Source organism: Belonocnema kinseyi, chromosome 8, assembly GCF_010883055.1.
Source record: "Belonocnema kinseyi isolate 2016_QV_RU_SX_M_011 chromosome 8, B_treatae_v1, whole genome shotgun sequence".
NCBI lineage: Eukaryota > Metazoa > Arthropoda > Insecta > Hymenoptera > Cynipidae > Belonocnema > Belonocnema kinseyi.
Window position 1 is genome coordinate 144765994 of NC_046664.1, and position 22083 is coordinate 144788076.

Genomic DNA, 22083 nt, shown 5'->3' on the forward strand with positions numbered 1-22083 from the left:
AGGGTAGTGATCTGAGAATGTCATAATGGGTAAGACCTTGAGGTCAGCCAGAAACCATAACCCATCCCGAGAGCACCATACTAAATCAATTACACTAGTGCCTATAGGCCCATCGAAAGTTGAATGTGCTGGAAAGTCGCTAAAAGAACGGCCATTTAGCAAGATTAAATCGCTTTTACCATGTAGTCGACGAATAGCTTTCCCCTACTATTTATAAATCTATCTGTAGAACATCGGTTAGCGGAGAAAGCCTTATTAGACACAATCGCAGAATCTAACTGATTTGAATTGGCAACACGACAGTTAAAATCGTCTCCTATGAAAATTGGGATATTAGGATTATCTTTAAATATCTGCGCGAGAGAATCGTCAATTTAGATAAAAAGTATTCTATAGTCTTGGATGGTGAAAAGTACACTAGGCCCAGAATAAAAACAATACATTCATACGCGATTTTTACAAAGATATAGTTGTCATTGATTTCTATTACCTCAAGTTTCAAATGTGTGTTGTTATAACATATGAGAAGCCCGCCTTGAACTCTGCCATACAGAGCGCATCTGATTGCTGGGCAACAGACTGCTTGAAAGCTATTGAGAAAATAAGGAAGTGTTACCGTATCAGCTACTGACCACGTCTCGCAGATACATAGGATGTCGTTATTTCTGAGGTTATGTTCAAAATCAGATAGATTGGACAATCCGTGAACGTTCCAAAAGATAAGCCTTGGAGCACTAGAATTGCTTATATCGATGGCAGGAGTTCGAGTTGCGTTCTCTTCGTAAAATCCTGGTTGCTACTTGAAAAGGTCAATTTTATTCTTCGGTCCATTGTGCACGGCCGCTTTCGCCAGATTGCTAAGGTTTGAATTGTTTGACATGAAGTCGTCAGTTGTTGATTGCAGCAAGCGTGTATTTCGTCTGGTTTGAGAACTTTTCGTGGGGCCCTCGCAGAAGTAACTGTCAAGTCGTTTATTGACAAGGTTTTCTCCAGGTTTCTTGGGGGGAGATTTCTTAGGGGGGCGACCTCTTTTCTGCCTGGGAGTTTGAAACTCATTAGAAGGTGTTTCTCTGGCATATTTGAAAGTATTCTGGTCATTATCAGCCACACCATCGCGGATTAGAGAAAGAACATCTTCAGGAAGAACAGTGTTGCCATTCACAATCAGTACGTTTCTCTTTACATATGCCTGATAGCCGGAATCCTTAAGATTTCGCACATGGTCCAGTAGAACCTTTTTTTCTTCTCTCTCTCTTTCTTGGTGCGATCGTTAGCAATGAAGAGGTTTAGCTCCCGAAATTTGGGAATTTTTTTAAAAATGGATCTTACCCATCGGGAAGAGATGAATTTAATGATTATTGGACTTCCATTCCGTTGCTTCCCAAGTCTAAACGTGTCAGCGAGCGCGGTTTCAGGAATTCTTAGGTCGATCTTTTGAAATAAGTTTAGGATTAAGGAGATGATATCATTATTGTGTTCCTCGTCATCCTGTAGGTTAAAGAGAATTAAGTTCTTTGCTCGTTCCTGTTGGTGGAGGATCGCTACTTCATTCTCCAGGGTAGAAAGCTTTTTCTGTATTTTAGAAAATTCCGAGGAAATAGCTTTGCTGTTATCATTGATGGCTTTGACCTCCTTGCGTAATTCAGCATGAGAAGAAGTGAGCTGTTCAATGCTTTTAGTAAATATATCAATATATTCGTGCAAATGTGTACCTTCACTTTCCATTGTTTATATGTATGGATGATTCACCGGAGAAAGTTAAACTGCTTGGATGTACACACTTAGCCATGAATGTAAGGCAGCACGAAACAATAAGAAACACATCAGATCGCGTAAAAAAAACGCAAAAAGGGGTTTCTGATACTCAGAAAAGAAGATACACTAGTACACCAAGCACCTCACAAAATAGACCGGAAAAACATTGAGACACGAAAATTAGAGTCTCAGTATTACAGTTAAATTACATATACACGCAACAAAAGCCTTGAGGAGCTCTATGCCAACACGTCCGTACACTACCGCAGCTCAAGCGGATCTCCCAAATAAAATATATATTGAAATGAAATGAAATATAATGTAAAATAAAATGTAAAATAAAATGAAATGAAATGTAAAATAAAATTAAATGCAATGCCACCCTGATTATACATTTATGTCTCTTTTAACTCTCGTCGTTTTTATTTGTACTTTTAATCCACGTTAATTTTAATTTGCATCGTTTTATTTTATTTCATACATTTTTTACAAATCTTACCGGAACTTACGAAAAGATGGGAATTTCGGAACGCCACCGTGCATTTCTAAAGTTGCCGCCTGTTCTGACGATCTCTCAGGACTAAACACCCTTAGAGAAAGTCTCGATACATTGTATGAAATTATTTTCGAGCCTTGAGTAAAGATAAATTTTAAATCAATTCACAGTTTTTTTGAAACTTCCTCTCCTCTCTCCTCCTTAGTGGCGGTCTGCTCTCGTAGCCCCGCCGAGCTATTGCTCTCTCTCTCTCTTTCTCGCACCTATCCGATTCCTAACAATCCCTTCTACCACGGAGTCTCTCTCTCTCGCTCTTAGAGGTCGGTCAGCTTGAAAAACAGCCCCGCTACCCTCGAATCTGTTTCTCCACTAGAGGTCGGTCAGCTTGAAAACAGACCCGCAACCCTCGAACTTTTCTTTTCAAGAGGTAGGTCAGCTTGAAAAACAGCCCCGCAACCCTGGAACTCTTCTCTCTTCTCAACGGGATCGGTCAGCTTGCAAACAGCCCCGACACTCCCTGCGAATCTCTCTCTCTCTCTTCTTGGGACTCCTAATCCACACTTATGCCTGGTCCTATCCAAAAGCGCCGCTCCCGTCCCTGCAAACAGAAGCGCATTCGCCGTCGCCTTGCAGACTTCCGCGATTCCTTCAACGCAGACCACTGAGACGAGCGACAGTGACCAGCGGGAGCCGGGTCCCACCGGCCGTGACAACACCACGTCCGCGCCAGGACGGCGCCTCGATCACCAATCACCGTCCAGCGGCCTTCGTCGACGGGCCTCGGTTTCCACCGGCCCCCCCTCACCAGATCCAGCCTCCCGGCGCCAGGGTGGCGCCCCGATCTTCAAGCAGCATCCAGCAGCCGCCGCGATCCTGCACACCTGGGCCTCGGTTTCCACCGGCTCAAACTAGTCCGCATCGCCAGCGACCCAGCAGTCGGCCTACCCTCGCCAGGCACCAGGCAGACAACTTGGCAGCATCATTACACTCGGGCCTCGGTTTCCACCGTCCCAAAACAGTTTGCCAAGTCAGCGCCCGTTCAGAGCCCCATCAGCTTTCCTTGGCAAACATCAACGACTCCCAACAACACAGTAGATCAAGGTTGGACCTAACACCATCCCCACAACCTACCTTGTATCAAATAGTTGGGTCTACTACTGTGTTAATTGTCCCAACCAACTATTTTTTTCAGTAACAAAACAACACAGAAAAAAATTGAAAAATTAATTAATTTTCAACTAAAATTATGAATCTTTAACTGGAATAGCTGAATTTTAAACCAGAAAAGTGAGTTTTCTACTAAAAAAATCAATCTACAACTTAAATAGTTGAGTTTTCAACAACATATTTGATCTTTACTAAAAACGATAAGTTGTCAACCAGAAATTGAATAATTAGATTTGTAGCCAAAAAATAAATGTTCAAGTAAAGAGATTAATTTTTAATTGAAATGATGAAATATTCAACTGGAATAATGATTTTTTTCACTGAAATGATAAATATTTGGACAGAATACTTAATTTGTAAACGAAAAAATGAATTTTTTAACAAAGAGATTAACTTTCAAAGGAAAAGATTATTTTCTACAAAAATATCGATTTTTTAACAAAATGCGTGAATTTCTAATGAAATAGTCGCGTTTTTAATCAATAAAGACAAATTATCAGTGAAATCGTGGAATTTTGAACTACCAAAGATCAAATTTTCAACTAAAAATATGACAGCTGAATTTTCACTTTATGAATTAATTTTCAACCAAGCAGCTGCATTTTCAACTGTAATTACGAATCTTCAACTGGAAAAAAATCCCGGTCACTTCCCGGTTTTTTTTTCGGTTCGCAAACATTTTTCACGTTCAATAAAATAAAAAAATTCAAAGTTTCAAGCTAAACTTTTTTCATTTTTAGTAATAAAAAATAATCTACAAATTAAAGCACTCAAAATGGAACTCTTGGATTTTAAACTTTTAAAATTAAAGATTAAAAGTTTTTTTATTAAAAAATGTTGTATTTCATTGCTCAATAATGTATATGTAAAAATTGAAAGGTACTAACACATTTTAATTGAGCATTCAAAAAAACTGCAAGAATTTTTTAATTTTAAAAATGAATGAGTTATAAGATTTAGATTTAATTTTAAAATTTTCTGCTTAACTTACATTTTTAAGCACTTTGTATAATCTGTAAAAATTAAAATTAAATATACTTGAACATACTCTATATATAGGTACTTCAATTCCAAAAATTAGAAAAAAGGCGGAGATCGAAAATTGATGAGAACCATAACGCGTGTTGATCACAAAAGAACACTCACGCCGCCATACTGAAAAACTGAAGAACACTACCACAAAAACACTCATAGCATGGCTACTAACTGTTAAATAGCAAATATATTTTGGGGAAAACGGCTTAAAAGCTGAATTTTCTTTTAACAATGTTTGTATATTTTTTGAAATATGCTGCGAAACGTCGAATAATATTCATTAATTAATTTCTACATCAATTACTAGTGTTTAAAGTAAATATCATAATCTGGTTCCTTTATTCACCAGATTCTATTTTTCGTCTGGTCTGATAAATTCTCTCGCCAGTCTGGTCGACTAGAGGGAGCAGACGCAGGGCCCGACTCTGACCTCTGGCATACAAGTCAGACGTTGCTACTAGGTAACTTTCCAAATCCTGAACACGATAGCTCATTCCGTGTGGACGTAGTGAGGACAACAAAAATGAAAATATTTCTACATAAAAATTTCAAAAGCGTTCTTGGCCACGTCTCATCGACCTTATCGACGTTGAAAGTTTCTTTTTTTCTCCGCTCTAAATCGCTAAAAATTCTCAAAAAATAATGACAGGTTATGTGTGTCCAGATAGTTATTTGTTGATTTGCAACGAATTTCCAAAAGTTATTGTTTATGTTAATTTTTTAGAACGTTTAGAGGATTAAGTCCTAAATTTGTGCCAGTGCTCAACATACGGGAGTAAAAAAATTTAAAATGCATCAAACTAAAAATACCTGCAAAGTGCTACAACTCGAATGGTATTATCCTATTTTATCAATTTATAAATAAACTTTCTTTGAAATTATAAACATATTGATGTATACAAACGTTCTTTAGAGCTTTCTATTTTATATGTCAAATTTTAAACACGATATATTAATCCGTGTGGACGTAGTGAACGCCAAAAAAATGTAAATAATTTTACCCACTCATTTTTACTTGGATAATTCTTTTTCGAAATCATTACTCAAACTAAATATACAAACGCAATTTATTGTCTCATTTTCTATATCCCAAACTTTGAGAGTGACATATCATTGTCTTTGGACATGGTGAACACCAAAAAAATTTTTCCTAACTGAGGACTGGTTTAGTTACGTGGACACCGTAGAGAATGCCCTTAAGAAAGTCAAATAGGAAGAAGAGTCCCTTGAATAGATATTGAAATCCTGTAACACACTGTATATATGCTAATTTTATATGCGTAGATACCCGGGAAATTTATAACGGTAGGATAAATAGTATTGATAGCGATAAATGGCAAGAAGCTATGAATTATGAAATTAAATGTTATATAAAAACGATACGTGGAATTTAGTTAAAAAACCTAAAGATAGAGGGTCATTAGATTTGAAGTGGATTTACACTAAAAAGGCCGAAGATAAATTTAGAACTAGAATTGTAGAAAGAGGTTTTCAACAAAAAGAGATACTTGAAGATTTATATTCTCCTGTAGCATTTTGTTAAGCTTTTGTGTTCAAAATGATTTTGTAGTGAATCAAATGGATGTCGATTCAGCCTTCTTAAACGGAAAAGTGAAGTGAGATGTGTATGTAAAAAAACCTCAAGATCATACAATTAAAGAAACTCATGGTGTTTAAGGAATCTGTGGAATTCATGGATCTCTAGGAATTCCGCGAATTCCTTGAACTACATAAATTCCGCGAATATCTTAATTCTGTGAATTCAATGAATTTCATGATTCATTTTGATTCTGTGAATTCCGTGCCCCCCATGAATTCCGCGAAATTAATAAATTCAGCTAATTCCGTGAATTTCATAAATTCAGCTAATTCCGTACATTCCATGATTTCCATAAATTTCTTTAATTCCTTTAATTCCATAAATATTGTGAATTCCGTACACTTCGTGAATTTCTATATTTCCATGAATCCCACGGATTCCGCGAATTTCCGTGAATGTCATGAATTCCGTAGGCTGGATCAATTCCGTGAATTCCTTGATTTCCTTGTTGCAAAATTTTCATCTTAAAATGCTCTAATATATGTTTTGGAATACTAGACTATTTGAGATTTTGCACATTCGTTTCTATAGGAAACCTTAACCTTAATACTACTTTCTAGCAAATTCTTGCATTTCTGAGAATGACAGGATTTCCTTCTTATTGTATCAGATATACCGTATTTTTGCGAAATCATCATCGCATTAATTGAGATATCGGATTACAGATATAAATGATAAAAGTGCTACGTAAAGTACCTGTGTTGTACAGCTATATTCTTAGAAATAAAGCTGTTACACCTATTCCTGCAGCAGTCGTCTTTTACTAACGTCTTGTACGAAACGCGAATGCTACACGAATTAATTATTAATAAATGATGCTTGGAAATGCAGACCTTTATTTCATATAATTTTTTTTTTAATGTTACCATCAGCATGACTAGACTTGATACTTAAATTACTAAAATAATGAAACAAGACTTCTTAGGTTCCTAAGTCGCCTTCGACTCGTTTTGTGAAATTCAAATTTGCTAATACAGTTTTGTTTCACAAGTTAAGTGAAATGTTTCGGTTTTAAAATGTTGATGAAACGAATACAAAAAATATAAATTTCATTTTAATTACTGTTTTTTTATTAAATTACATTTTCTTACCTCATCCGTTTCTTCGTCTGAAACCCAGTCGTAGATTGAAGTTCCAATGATTTTTTCATATTCCTCGTCAGGATTCATTTTTTATCAACACTTTTTGTCGCAAAATTTATAAACGCCAAAAACTGGTATTTGACATAAGAAGCACGTTGAGAAAAGCACGTGGATTCTTCAGAGCGTAGACCTCGACGCAAGGGACGTGGCGAGTAGTGGGGGAAGTGCTAGGAGACGAAGAAGAGCGAAGGCGTCAAGCTGCCGTTCCGCACGCGTTTAAAGTATCTTTTTCAATAATTTATATCTTGTGAAATAATGTAGATAAATAATTTCTGATTTTACTACTAGAAAGGTCAGTTAAAGATCTTATAGAATCATTAAGGTTATATCATACTCGATTTCTACCTTACTGATATCTTTTTGTTTGAGCAACTCAAGTGAATACGAAATATGATATGTAGTTACAAGACACACACAGAGCATGTCAATTTCGTCTGACTTTTAGTCCATTTTGCAACGTATTTCGACAAATTTAGGGTCACCATTATCAAGGCGTGGTCCTTTGAAAACCTGATATATCTCGAAAATTCTTCTATTATGACAGAATTGTGATTAAAAAAATAAATTTGCAAACGATTCTAACCGTTAAAATGCTGTAGTCTGCTACCCACTGATTTCTATCTTTCATAAAATTCATATTTGTCGTGAAAATAATCATTTCCTCAACAAAAGTTTCGATATTGCAACATTTTATTGATCCGAGGATCTCGCAAAATTCCGTATTTTCGACAAGTTTTCTTTCTTTCGTTCGCAAATCCTTCGGAAAAAATATATATTGAGTCAGTGCCGTGTCTATAAAAAAAAAGAATTCAAAGTAGGATTTAACCAACACCCTTAACGGGATTATAATACAATATTTAATATCTTGGATTACTTGTAGAAATAATTTTTCCTAAAGTTTCACTGAATATCATATGAAAAAAATATATCCTTAGAGGAATCAATCCAAATCGTTGGTAAACACGTCCTAGTCGAGAGCCAATACATAATTTTTTTTAATTAAGGGCATGTGATACATTATGATGTGACGTATTACAGACCGCCCCATGTTATTTTTTTCCGCCAATTTAAAAATAGTGAAATTAAAATATCGTGCTAATTTTAAAAAAAATGATAGGTATTATTATGGGACAGGTCTGTCTGGTCAATTCAAGTTTCTATATTATTGATAAATGTTTATGTTTACTATTTAAAATGTTCACCACAACGCTTTGTATTTCAATTTATTTGAATATTGAGAAAGCAGTTTCAGAATAAGATGCGAGCGCCACCGCGTAGTCGTGGTTGCTAGGAGTATCGCACTTCCGGTTTCGTACAGGCTGAGCCGGTAACGACGATAGAATTATTAATTTTGTAATGTGACTACATGTCTAAAACAAAAATGTTCCCATACATGTGCTGCCACCTTCTAATTTATGAAACCTCAGGTTTCTCTGATAGTGTAATTGGTAGCCTTGTTGTGAATTCTTTGTAACCATCCGAATTATTTGAAATCACTAGAATTCTTCCAAAAGTTTTTAAATATTTAATATTCTTTAAATACCTTCAAATTCTCTGAATTCTTCACATTATTTTAAGAACTTGCCATTCTTCACATTTTTTTGACTTCTTTGAAATCCGTTGAATTATACTTTATTCTTTGAATAGTTTTGCATTCTCTGAATCATCTTGAATTCTTTCCATTATATTGCTTTTTTTGAAATTCTTTGAATACTTCTGCATTCATAAAATTATTTGAATATTTTTTACAATCTTTAAACTGTTTGGAATTCTTCTGGATTCTTTAAGCACATATATATTTTTAATACATTGAATTCTATTTGATTCTTTGAAATCTTAGTTTTTCAAAAAGTATTTTTCACGTATTTTTTGAATACTTTTCGATTCTTTAAAACCTTTTGAATTCTTTGAGTTCGATCAGAATGGTTCATATTCTCTTCAATTTTTTTGAATTTATCAAATTCGAAAATGAAGAAAGGCTAAAAGTTAAGAATTTTTTTGAATTATTTTGAATCTTCGCATTTTCTTAAATTCTTTAGAATTCTTTTGAAACGTTGGGATTCTACGAATTCTTTTGAATTCTTTGAATTCCTTCAAAGTCTTTGAACTGTTTTTAATTCTTTAAACTCTCTTGAATTCTTTTTTATATCCAAGCTGCTTCTGCTTCTTTTTAATTTTCTGCATTGCGTTGCATTTTTTTACATTCTTTGAATTTTTTAATTTTTAGATTTGAAATATTCAGTATTACTTAAAATTAAAATCAACAATCTAAAGTAAAAAATTCATTTAATTTCTTTGAGAACTTTTGGATTCTTTGGCTTATTCTAAATTCTTTAAATTCTTTGTACTCTTGAACCCTTGACTTCTTTGAATAATTTTCAATGATTTTAGATCTTATATTTTAAAGATAAGATATTATCCATGACTAAAATTAGCGACATGAAGAATTAGTTTGTGTTTTTTGAGCTTTTTAAATTGTTTCTAATTGTTTAGGAAATGTCAATATATCACTCGTCAACAATTTTTAACCATTTTTTTACTTACTTTTTTTACTTTCTACTTATTTCATATTTTATAAAAAAATATGGTTACTCATGATATTAAAAAAAGCAAGGAAAGTAAAAAGTAGCGGTGATTTGGCTGATGATTCGAATTTTCTTGTAAAAACTTAACTTTATGCTTTAAAGTAAGAACACGATACTAAAAATAATAATTTTGACCTCAACTTCTGAGAACGCGAATATTGTATGTATTTAATCTCTCCCTTTTACGGGTTTGAGGGCCTCCGCTCCCTGTACATATATTTACAATTCCATTCCTTAGTCTAACTTAACTACTACTTATTTTCTACTCTTTCGCATTACGTAGGATAAACAATAGTAACAGTAGTGATATTAATTCCCAAAATGAGCGAGCTTCTAGGGCTTCCGATTCCTCTTACCATAAAAAATGCATTTTACACGATATTGAAAACAATTTTCGTTTTTTACTGCCCCTTTTCAGGATCACCCGTTTGGCTCTGCCCTACTCCCTTGCTTTCACTTACTTCTTCCAATTTCTTCATCCACACCACTCCCTGTCCACTACCATCTAAGATCCATCTTACACACTCATCCACACTCAACTGTGCCTCTTCCTCTCCTGTACATCTCTCTAATACATGTGCCCATGACTCTATTTCGTATCCACATACTCTGAATAAATTCTCCTCTTCATTCATCCAATATCTGCATGCTCTCACTCCTTCTTCCATTCTGAACCGTACAACCCTACTTCATTTTTATTCCTTTTTTATTTTTTCCAGATATTCTGGTTCCGTCAACCCTTTGACCATCATATACCATCTATTGTACTTCGAATCTATAATCTTTGTCCATCTCTCTTCTCCTTGTTTAACCAATAGCTCTAACTCTATATCCTGCCACTCCATAACCCCTTCTCGAATATTACACACCCTTCTCATTTTTCTCCTTTCTTCCTCCCATTTTGAATTTCCCACATTACCTCTCGCTTCATTGTTCCGAATTTCGCCGAAACATGCTTGTGCAATTTTACTTCCCTCACCCCTTTTTAGCTTCTCTTCAAACCTCCATGCCCTCTTAATTTGTCTAGTAACCATATTTTCTCTTCCTAACTCTTCTTTTAACATATATCATCGGCAACTCCAGCTAACCCCCATTACCCACCTCAGGAATCGCTCATGCATGCTCTCTACTTTCCTATGTTCCTTGCATCCCCAGATCTCCACACCATAAAACAATACCGCCTACACCAACGCATCAAACAACCAGACCCTCATTCTCTAATCGTTCTTGAACCTTCTCTTTCCTATACCCCATACTTGGCCCATTACTTTACTCGCACAATCAATTCTTTTTCTCACCTGCAGCTCGTTTCTATTTCTGAAACACATCACCTTTGTCTTATCTACGTTCACCGTCAGATCTTTTGTTCCCACATACTCTTCGAAGATTCTCATCATTAGGTTCATCCCCTTCTCATCATCTGCTAATAGAACCACATCGTCCGCGTATGCTAGAGAGTATAGTTTGCTATTACCCAAAACCGTTCCTCCTTTCCCTTTCTCCATCAGCTTCTCCTCTAAGTCTGCCAATAGGATACTAAATAGTAACGGACTCAAAGGGCACCCTTGCCTTAGACCTCGGCTTGTCCAGAAAACCTGCCCTTTTTTCTTTCCTATTTTCACTCTAATCCTGGTTTCAGTAAAAATTTACTTTATCCTCTCCACTAACTTTTCCTCTACACTCCTCTCTTTCATTGCCTGACACAGTACTTTTCTATTCACTGAGTCAAATGCTGTTTTGAAATCTACGAACAAAGGACTTAATAAATATCAGGTCAATTAAGGCCAGACATGTGCAGTACTTAGTAAATATCCGGCCAATTAAGCAAGACATGAGCAGCACTTAGTAAATATTCGGCCAAATAAGGGAACACATAAGCAGTACATACTTAGTCAATATACGGCTGATTAAGGCAAGCATGAACAGCACTTAGTAAATATCCAGCCAATTAAGGCAGGGCATGAGCAGGACTTAGTAAATATCCAGTTAATTAAGGCAAGATTGATAACTCCCCTACTGAAGATTATTCATTTCTAGGTTATCTTTTGCTACACCTGCCTTTGCCTCTCGAGTTTGGACTGGTCAACTTCGGTTGACCAGCTGGATTGAAGACTGCCAACTCTTCCTTCTAAAAAATTTTGTTCTTAAAAGAGCAGATACAATCAGTCAGTCTAGCCAGCTGCTAACCGCCCAGTGCTCTGATCTAAAACCAAATTGCTCTGGGGTAAGTTGCTTGTTGACTTTTTCATGATCAATTCGATGCGATGTTCTGGAAACAAATTTTCAGAATTCTCTCAATCTCTGCTGCCACGGTAGCGGCAATGTGTCATTTTATGCGGGCGCGCGCCAGTTCTCCCCTGTACTGACCGAACGGTCTCTCCCACTCTGCGCGGAAGTCGAGGAGCGGGGGCGCCGTCGTTGGGCCTCCCACTCCTCGATGACGGTTTAATCGGAGGGCCGCTTGTCGGAGCTTGGCGCGCTGTTTCTCGAATTGCGTGGTTGACTGAAAGTTTCGCAAGCGCGCGATCAGTCTCTTGAATTACGCGGGTTGGTCGGATTCCTCGGACGCGCGCGATTTGTCTCTCTCTCTCTCTCTTGCACCGGCATTACATTTTCTCTCAATCTAACGTTCATCTTACTTCCTAATTTATTCCTACTGAAGAGCGTGCATATCGATTGCGTGTAAATAATCCTGAACACATAAACATACATCACAATGGTAAAAATATAAAATGATCTTAATATCAAAACTGGTACGTGTGAAATGGTCCTATAGTTATAATGTTACAAAATAATACGAAAATCGGGGAACGCACCAGTCGACCCAAAGAGTCGGCCCTATTACGACGTGCGGGAAAAGAAAAACAAAGCTCGTCGAGGTGAGTGTTGGGAATTCCAACACATGTTCAGTATTTAGTAGATGTTCAGTACTTAGTAGATATCCGGCCAATTAAGGCAAAACATGTGCAGGACAAGGTAAATATCCAGCAAATTAAGGCAAGACATGAACAGGACTTAGTAAATATCCGGCCAATTAAGGGAAGTATGTGCAGGGCTTAGTAAATATCCGGCGAATTAGGGGAAGACTTGAGCAGGACTTAGTAAATTTACAGCCAATTAAGGCAAGACATGAGCAGGACTTAGAAAATGTCCAGCTAATTAAGGCAAGACACGAGCAGGACTTAGGAAATATCCGGCCAATTAAGGAAAGACATGAGCCGGACTAATAAACAATTAAAAATTTTTAAACAAAATCCTTAAATTTTTAAAATTTTGAAGATCAAAAGTTAGAAGATTCAAATTCTAATCCTACAAATTGAAGAAATTGCTAATCTGAATTATAAAAATTACAGTACGTTCAAAAAAACATTCAGAAGTACGTGTTTGTGTACTGTTATCATTCCAAATTAGGAATTCTTCCATTGTCAATCTTAGAAAGTAAAGAGTTTTAAATTGCAAATTCTAAGAATGGAAGAATTTTTTATTTTGCATCTTTAGAACACATAGAATCACTTTGTCTGTCTTCTACTCATTTTGCTAACTTTATAACAAATTCCAGAGTTCAACCAATCTTCAAGAAATAAAGAGGATACTGATTATCCCAAATAACGGATCATTTTGAATTACCACTTCCTTGTCAATAAATGTGCCCCAACTCGTTTAGAATTGAAGTTCATTTTCTTATCTAGTCAAAACTCATTTCCAGCCAGTTACTAAATCAAATTTTTTTCAAGTATTGCTCATAAGGAGCCATTCATAAATTACCTAATATAAAGGCTTCTATCGGTATAATTAGAAAATAATTTTGTTGTTTTCATCACTCTGAAAAAATATCCATAAAAACAAAGCCGTTTTTAACTATTTTTGAAATACTAATACCTGCTCAAGCATTTAACATTTTGTATAAGTTAATCGGATGTTTGAAGAGAGTTTAAGGGAATTCAGAAGAAATTCCAAATATTTCATAGGATTCTTAAAGCAATTTCAATGGATTTTAATGAATTTTTCAAAACAAAAAAAAAAACTAAAAATTTCATGGAACTTTAGATATTTCAAGGGACATAATAAGATATTTATTAATTTACGATTTTCATTTTTATGTCAAATTCAGTCTAAAAAAAGTATTTAAAAAAATTAATTAATCACAGTGAAACACTTCTATAGTGCCGATTTTGGGGTTAACAGTGGGTGGGGACTACTCGAATTTTGAGAGAAATTCTGACGAAGGTATATGCGTATATAAACAATGGTGGGATTATACTGAGAATGTAATCGAAAAATTTTCATTTTTTTGTTTTCAGTTTGTCCTGTGTTTTCTTTTTTATGTTCCTTTCTCTGCTTTCGGTCAGGTTATTCTTCAATTTCTGCTATTTAGAGTTTTCTCTATTTTTCCTCCAATTTTCTTTGATCTCCTTTTACTCTTCACTTTTTCAGATTCCTTTCATAAGCGTTTTTCCAAAGTTACTGAAATTAGAAAAGGTATTTGAATGATTAATATTTCATCTTAATGTTATAGGTATGCAGACGATCCAACTTCTATCAATTCTGCCAAGCTTGTTCCATGTCACAACATTTGTAGCAAACAAACAAGGAAATACTTGGCGTCCATCGCAAATTGAACGGCGAAACGCTTTCTTGTGGCAAGTTGAAGTAAGTGATGTTTTTGTGAAAATTCGACTAAAATCAGTTTTTTCTACTGCTGAAATATGAACATATTTACATTTTTTATTTCGAATTATAGAGTCGCGACGAATTGAAAAATGAAATTCAACGTCGCAGAGACCAACTAAAAAAACTGAAACTAACTCTGCAACCACAGGCCTTGATAATTGGACATTCCAAAAGCGTCGTCAAACAGCAGTATTTGGTGTGGAATGTCAATTTTGATTTCACAATATTTTTCTTGTTCTTTTGTTTGAAAGTAATTTGCGACTACTTTATGGAAATGATAGGGTTTTTGCTCCTTTAATTAAAGAGGTAAATTTTCTAGCCAAAAATGGTATAATAGTAAAAAATCAAAATGGAGAAACAAGAAAAATATACTTTCCAACTGAATTCGGCACTGGCGACAATTTAGGCCTTAATGCAATTTTTGACTTCGTGGAAAGTTTCAACGTACTCCATTATTGCAGATTTTGCAGAAATTCAAAGAAAAAAACATTCATAATTTTCACGTGACTCGAAATTCGGCATTACAATGTATGCACGATTTTGCTGAGGGAGTTGGACATAGTGACATGATTCCAATTATCAATCACTGCATTAAGTGTAAATACTTCGATCTTGAGAAATTGAATGACAGAATTGCAAATTTTAATTATGGGCCAGTCGATGTTTCGTCAAAGCCTCCTGTAATTGTAGAAAATCTTCTAAAGAGTTCACATCTTAAAATGTATACCTTTCAAATGTTATGCTTCATAAAGTATTTTGGCCTTTTATTTGGAGACTTAGTATCTATTGAAGATACTTTTTGGCAACTTTATAAACTATTACGCAGAATACTCAGCATTGGCTTGGCAAAGACCATAAAAAAAAATCACTATAAAGTCTTGAACACCCTTGTATTTGAACATAACAGTTTATATGTAAAAATAAAAAAAGATTTTCTGAAACCCAAAACCCATAATTTTATTCATTAGAGTAATTTCATCAAGGAGTCGGGGCTTGCCAGTCAATATTCATGCTTCAAGTTCGAAGCGAAACACAAATTTCTGAAAAAATATACTAGGATCGAGAGTTAACGGATTGATTATTGGAATACATGACACAAATCGGTAGCACATGTGTAATTGATGCTTTCGGCTACTGAATATGATAAATTTTGTCTTGATGTGTTTACTACAGTAAACGCATCTAGACAAAATTTATCATATTCAGTAGCCGAAAGCATCAATTACACATGTGCTACCGATTTGTGTCGTTTACTGTAGTAAACAGTTTACTGTTGTAAACGCATCTAGACAAAATTTATCATATTCAGTAGCCGAAAGCATCAATTACACATGTGCTACCGATTTGTGTCATGTATTCCAATAATCAATCCGTTAACTCTCGATCCTAGTATAGAAGTTCGCGAAAAAGATATTGATACATTAAGGGACATTTTACCTCTAAATGAATGAAATTGCGATGTTTCTTTCTTTTATAATACTCATTGGATTGATTACAAAGGAACAAAATTTCATAAAGATATGATTCTTATTACCGATTTCGACGTTTATTTCTTACCGGTTTTTGGTATCATTGAAGAAATTTTTACTTGTAAGGAGAACGTGCTTTTTTCACATAAAAAGTTACAAAACGTAGGTTACGGCGATCACGTTTTAGCTTACGAAATACTTTTGACAGGTAAAACAGATTTGATATATGTCAGCGATATAACAGATTCGTTTATTACTTTAAGCCTGAACCGTTGTTCAGAAGGTCGAAAGTAAATTATTTTACGTCATGAAATATAATAATACGAGTTTTGTTGTTTAATGTATAATAAAATTTATAATTTTCTATGCAATTTTGGCTAATCATTTCATAGCTTTGTTGCCTCAGCATGTTCGACTAATGATTGAATATTACAGTAAACCGGAACTGTTACAGCTTATCAGCTCAGTTGTGACAACATAGCTAATTTGCTGTAACGGCAGATCTTTACCAGCATGGTAAGATTTGCTGACCTAACATATCAGATTAGTTGTGTCTCGTGCGTCGCAATCAAATTTATCTCTTAAATTGTATCTCTTTTGCAGAAATCTATATTATTACAATTCTTAGCATGCATTGATATCAAAACATACGTAGTTTCATTGTCTCGTTTAAAAAATGCCGTTTTTTCAAAAACTGCATTTGTTCATTTCCAATTATATTTTTACGATTTAAACGTTACACATATGGTCTGTCATCAGCCTTACCTTTTTAAATTCTAAATTATATCCCAAACCTCAGTGACTCACGAAACTTCGAGTAATGAGGGTCGCGGGCGGGGGGGGGGGAGCGCATTTAGTTTCAACCGAGAGTAATACCTGGTTCAAATTTTATGCTGAGAAGGTCACCAACCTTCTGCAGCGTTGTTTTAGATGTGAGTTCATATGATCACATTTTCACATTCTCGGCCATCCTTTAGGTACGAAACCAAAAACTTCTTTTTTCTTTTTTTTCTTTTGCAAGCACATTTATATAATTAAGAATGTTTGAAATACTGTGAAATAGTTGATTTAAAAGTGATTTATAACAAATGAGTGGATCTTTTTTAAATGTACAATTTTTGTATTACCACCTTTTCACCTTTTTTGCACAGTTTAACCGCAAAATGTAGTTTTTGATTTTCCATTATTCCATATTTCCATTATTTCCATTATTCCATAATTGAAGTTTAAAAGTTTTTAAATTTATAAACAATTTTATATTCAAATGCTCCATAATTTACACCTATAAAATGAAAGATAGGTACCCACAATTTTTAATTGAACAATTTTAAACTAAATGCACATAAACAGCAAAATTAAGTATTTTTAACTTTCATGAATTATAGAGTTGAAAGATTCTAATTCAATTTCAAAAATATAAATCCGATTTATCATGTTCATTAAACAATCAATCAGCTTTAAAAATTTCAAAGTCATATTATTATAAGCAATTTTAAGTTAGAAGCATTACAAATTTAATTATTTTAAACTGAACACTGCTTAAATCCGAAGTTAAATTATTTTCATTTTGAATAGTTTGAATATCCTTAAAAAGCTTCAACATTTTATTTGAAAATCTTGAGAAATCTAGAAGTTGTTTTAAATTTCTTCAAATTTAAAATTATTTTTGAAATTTTTTCAAAACTTCTAAATATCTTTTAAAATGAATCGATTTCAAACAAAAGATTTCAAAACTTTTTAAGAATTGTGAAAGGTTTCAAAATAATAAAAACATTTTCCGAAGATTCTTAGAAAAACTATAAATTATTATTTTTTTTAATTTGCAGGATTTAAAACATTAGGAAAAATTCAATTCATATAAAAACCTATTTATCCAATTTTTTCTGTATTTTTTAGAAAATTCTGAAAATTGAGAAAAAATTTCTTTAAATTATTCTAGATTCTCTTTGACTATTTTAAAAAATATTTTAAAACCTTTTTAAATATTCTCTTAAAATAAGTATTGAAAATAAAAAATTATATTCAATTTCCCTAGGAATTCTAAAAAAATGTTTTTATTCTTTTGAGGCCTTTCAAAATGTTTAAAAAGCTTTTCAATTTTCGATTGAAATCAGCAAAAGTCTACATTTTCTTTTAAATTAGGTTTTTTCTACAAATAATAAATGTTCAATTCTTATTTATACATAAAAATTGAACAATTTTACTTATAAAATAAACATATTTTTAATACAGAAATTAAAGTTGTCACGTTCAGAATTGGATGGCACTTTTTCCCTTACTAGTATTAATTCCAGGAGTAAAAGTGTACGTCGTGGATATCGTTGGATATTCTTTTTACTCTTTCCATTGCAATCCAACATATATTTATTTGTTTAAACAATATAATCTTTTTCGGGCGCCTTGGCATGGCTTAGGGGGCACCAACCAAGGGGGGGCGCAGCCGGGAAAACCCAATTCCGTCCCCATGCCAATCCGCCAATGTTCAAATTGTTTAATTGTAAATAATTGCTTTTAACTTACTCGTCCTAAATGAAGAGTAAAATATTGCTAAATATTAAATAGCTATACTTATTCTTAATTTTTTAATTTCACATTGAATGGGTAAAAAATGAGAATTTCAGACTGAAAAAATAGTTTTGACTTAATCAAAGCCTTAAATTACGAAAATATTATCATGAAGCTATTTTTAAGTTAAAAATAGTTCATAAAGTTTTAATCGGACATTTAAATTTTATTATGACTAGGACTTTCGAATTAAAGCAGTTTGAGTTTTATCGTTAAAATCTGGAAATTGTTAAATTTTGAACAGATTTATAATCTTTTTATCAAATAAATTATTTTTTACTTTTAATACTTAAAGTACGCATGCATTTAAAAAATAATTCATTTATGCATTTGTTTATCAAATTTGTTTTCAAAAATCACAAAATTGATCAAACAATTATATATTTTTATGAAGATTTCATGAAGCTCGTAATTAAAAAAGTTAACATAGAAAAAAACGAATTTTTCCATCAACAAATGCCTGATTAACGCATTTGTTTTAAAAAATCATGAACTTGATCAAAAAAATTATGAATGTTGCTAAAATTATCACAAATTTCTTCATTAAAAAAAATTTTAAAGTATATGAATAGGTTTTTTAACCTTATAACATTGACGTTTCTTAATATTATCATTCAATGAAAACAAAACATTTTTTTAGAATATTTAGCAAAGAAAAAATCTATCAGACTGTGGGACTGCAACTTAAGATTTTAATTTCTTGGCGAAAGGCTAAATTTTGGGATAAAGCCTTTTTTATTGATTTTTATAGGACTTAAACATTTAGGTTAACTTTACGAAAATCCTGTGGAAAAATTAAAAATTCAAATTTCGATTCGAATTTCTCAAAATACAGGAAAAAATCGCAAAAGTGAATTATAATTTTTAAAAGTCCTAAACAATTTTGTTTTAACAATTTGTTTATAGAACTTCATATTTAAGTGTAATTTTACGAAAATACATTTAAAAAATATAATATTCAAATTTTGATTCAAACGACTCAAAATACAGGAAAAAAATATATCGACGATTCAATACATGAAAAAATCTCGAGAAAGGAATTATCATTTAAAAATGATAATTCCTTTCTTGAGATTTTCCTTTTCTTTTTTTCCTTTCTTGAGGCCTAAATAATTTCATTTGATAAATTTTGTATTGGACTTGATAATTTAGTTTAATTTTAAGAAAATACGGTGGAAAATAGGACATTTAAATATCGATGTGAACGTTTGAAAATACACGGGAAAATCTCAACAAAGAATTTAAAATCTTTGAAGTCCTAAATAATTTTATTCTAACAATTTTTTATAGAACTTGACAATTAAGTTTAATTTAAAGAAAACACATTAGACAAATAGAAATTTCAAATTTTAATTCAAACGTTTAAAAATAAGAGCAAAAATCTCAAAAAGCAATTATAACTTTTGAAGAACCCTTAAAAATAATTTTATTTTAGCAATTTTTTTTGGACATGAAAATATAATTTAATTCATGGAAAATACTGTGGAAAACTTTAATTTTGATCCAAACGATTAAAAATACAGGAAAAAAAACTGAAAAAGGAATTATAACTTTAAAAAAGCCTATCAAATTTTATTTAATCATTTTTTTATTGGACTTGACAATTTATTTAATTTTACGAAAATACCATCGGAAAATAGAAAATTAAAATTTTGATCCAAACGACTCAAAATACAGGCAAAACTCTTAAAAAAGAATTATAACTTTTGAAAAATCCTAAATTATTTTATATTAACCATTTTTATATGACACTTGAAAATTTAGTTAGATTTTATCCGTTTTTGGCAGGGCTAGTAATTTTTGTTTAATTTTATACTGTAGAAAATTAAAACATGTAAATTTTGATTTGAACGATTGAACATACAGGAACAAAATTCAAAAAAGAGGTTTATAATTTTTGAAACGTCCCTAAAAATTTATTTTTTCAATTTTTTGGTAGGGCTTGACAACTTAGTTTAATTTTACGAAGATACAGTGAAAAATAGAAAATTCTAATTTCGACCCAAACGATTTATATAACTTTTTGAAAGACCTCAAAAATTTTATTTTAACAATTTTGGGTAGGATTCGAAAAATGACTTTAATTTTACAAAAATTCAGTTTAAAAAATAAAAAATTGAAATTTCCATCTAAATGATTTACAACGCAGGAAAAAATCATAAATCATGAAAAGTCCTACAAGATTTCATTTGATCCATTTCTTAGAAGGGATTGTCATTATAGTTTCATTGATCGTAAATACTATGGAAAAATAAAAAATTCAAATTTCAATGGAAATTAATCAAAATGTGGGGAAAAATCTCAAAAAGGAATGATAACTTTTGGAAAGTTTAAAAAACGTTATTTCCTCCTTTTTTATGGCTTGTAATTTTAGTATAATTTTATGAAAATACAGTGGAAAAAGAGCATTTAAATGTTGGATCCAAACGATTCAAAATACGTTCAAAGATGTTAAGAAGAAATTATAACTTTTTAAAAGTACTAAATAATTTTATTCTTCTAATTTTTTTAGAGGACTTGACCATTATGTTTAATTTTACGAAAATACAGTGGAAAAATAGAAACTTGACATTTTAATCCAAACGTTCCAAATGTGTGAAAAAATCTTAAAAAGGAATGATAACTTTTGAAAAGTCCTGAATAATAATTTTAATAGTTTTTTGAGAACTTGACAATTTAATTTAATGTTATGAAAATACCGTGAAAAAAAGAAAATTCCAATTGCAAACCAAACGATTCAATATTCGTGGAAAAATCTCAAAAACGAATTATAATTTTTAAAAAGTCCTCGAAAATTTTCTTTTTAACAATATATAAATAATTATATTTTAACAATTTTGTATTGGGCTTGAAAGTTAGTTTAATTTTGCGCAAACACGGTGGAAAACAGACAATTTAAATTTCCATGAAACGATTCAAAATACAGGCAAAAATCCAAAAACGAAATTATAATTTTTGAAAAAAACCTTTAAAAAAATTTTTTCTGCTTTATGGTAGGGCTTGACGATGTATTTCAATTTCACGAAAATACACTGGAAAGATACAACATTTAAATTTTGGATACAAACGATTCAAAATAGGTGGAAAAATCTCAAAAAGGAATGATAACATTTGAAAAGTCCTAAATAATTTTATTTTCATATTTTTTATAGGACTTGAGAATTAAGTTTAATTTTAAGAAAACACAGTGGAAAATGGAAATTTCAAATTTTATTCCAAACGATTCAAAAAACGGGGAAAATTTTCAAAAAGGAATTATAACTTTTCAAAAGTCCTAAATAATAATTTTATTTTAACAATTTGTTTTAGGACTTAAAAATGTAATTTAATTTTACAAAAATACCGTGGAAAAATAGAACATTCAAATTTCGATCCAAACGATTCAATATACATGAAGAAATCTTAAAAAAGGAATTTTAATTTTTAAAAAGTCCTACATAATTTCATTTCAAATATTTTTGATTATACTTTAGAATTTAGTTTAATTTTATGAAAATACGATGGCGAAATAGAAAATTCAAATATCGATCGAAACGACTCAAAATTCCTTCTCAAAGAAGGAATTATAATTTTTGAAAAGTCATACAAAAAAATTATT

At 32.4% G+C, this 22083-nt stretch overlaps 1 protein-coding gene across 3 annotated transcripts in view; it reads left to right on the plus strand.

Moving 5' to 3' along the window:
* The window catches only part of LOC117179148, a 321121-nt gene that overhangs the window by 295033 nt on the left and 4005 nt on the right, over window positions 1-22083 (plus strand). For 2 of the 3 annotated variants that reach the window (XR_004467869.1, XR_004467868.1), the window contains one exon: window positions 14297-14430. The gene's annotated coding sequence lies outside the window, so the exon portion shown is untranslated. Of the gene's footprint in view, window positions 1-14296; window positions 14431-14521; window positions 15328-22083 lie in introns of those variants that run through there. The other variant, XR_004467870.1, reaches the window with a different exon arrangement.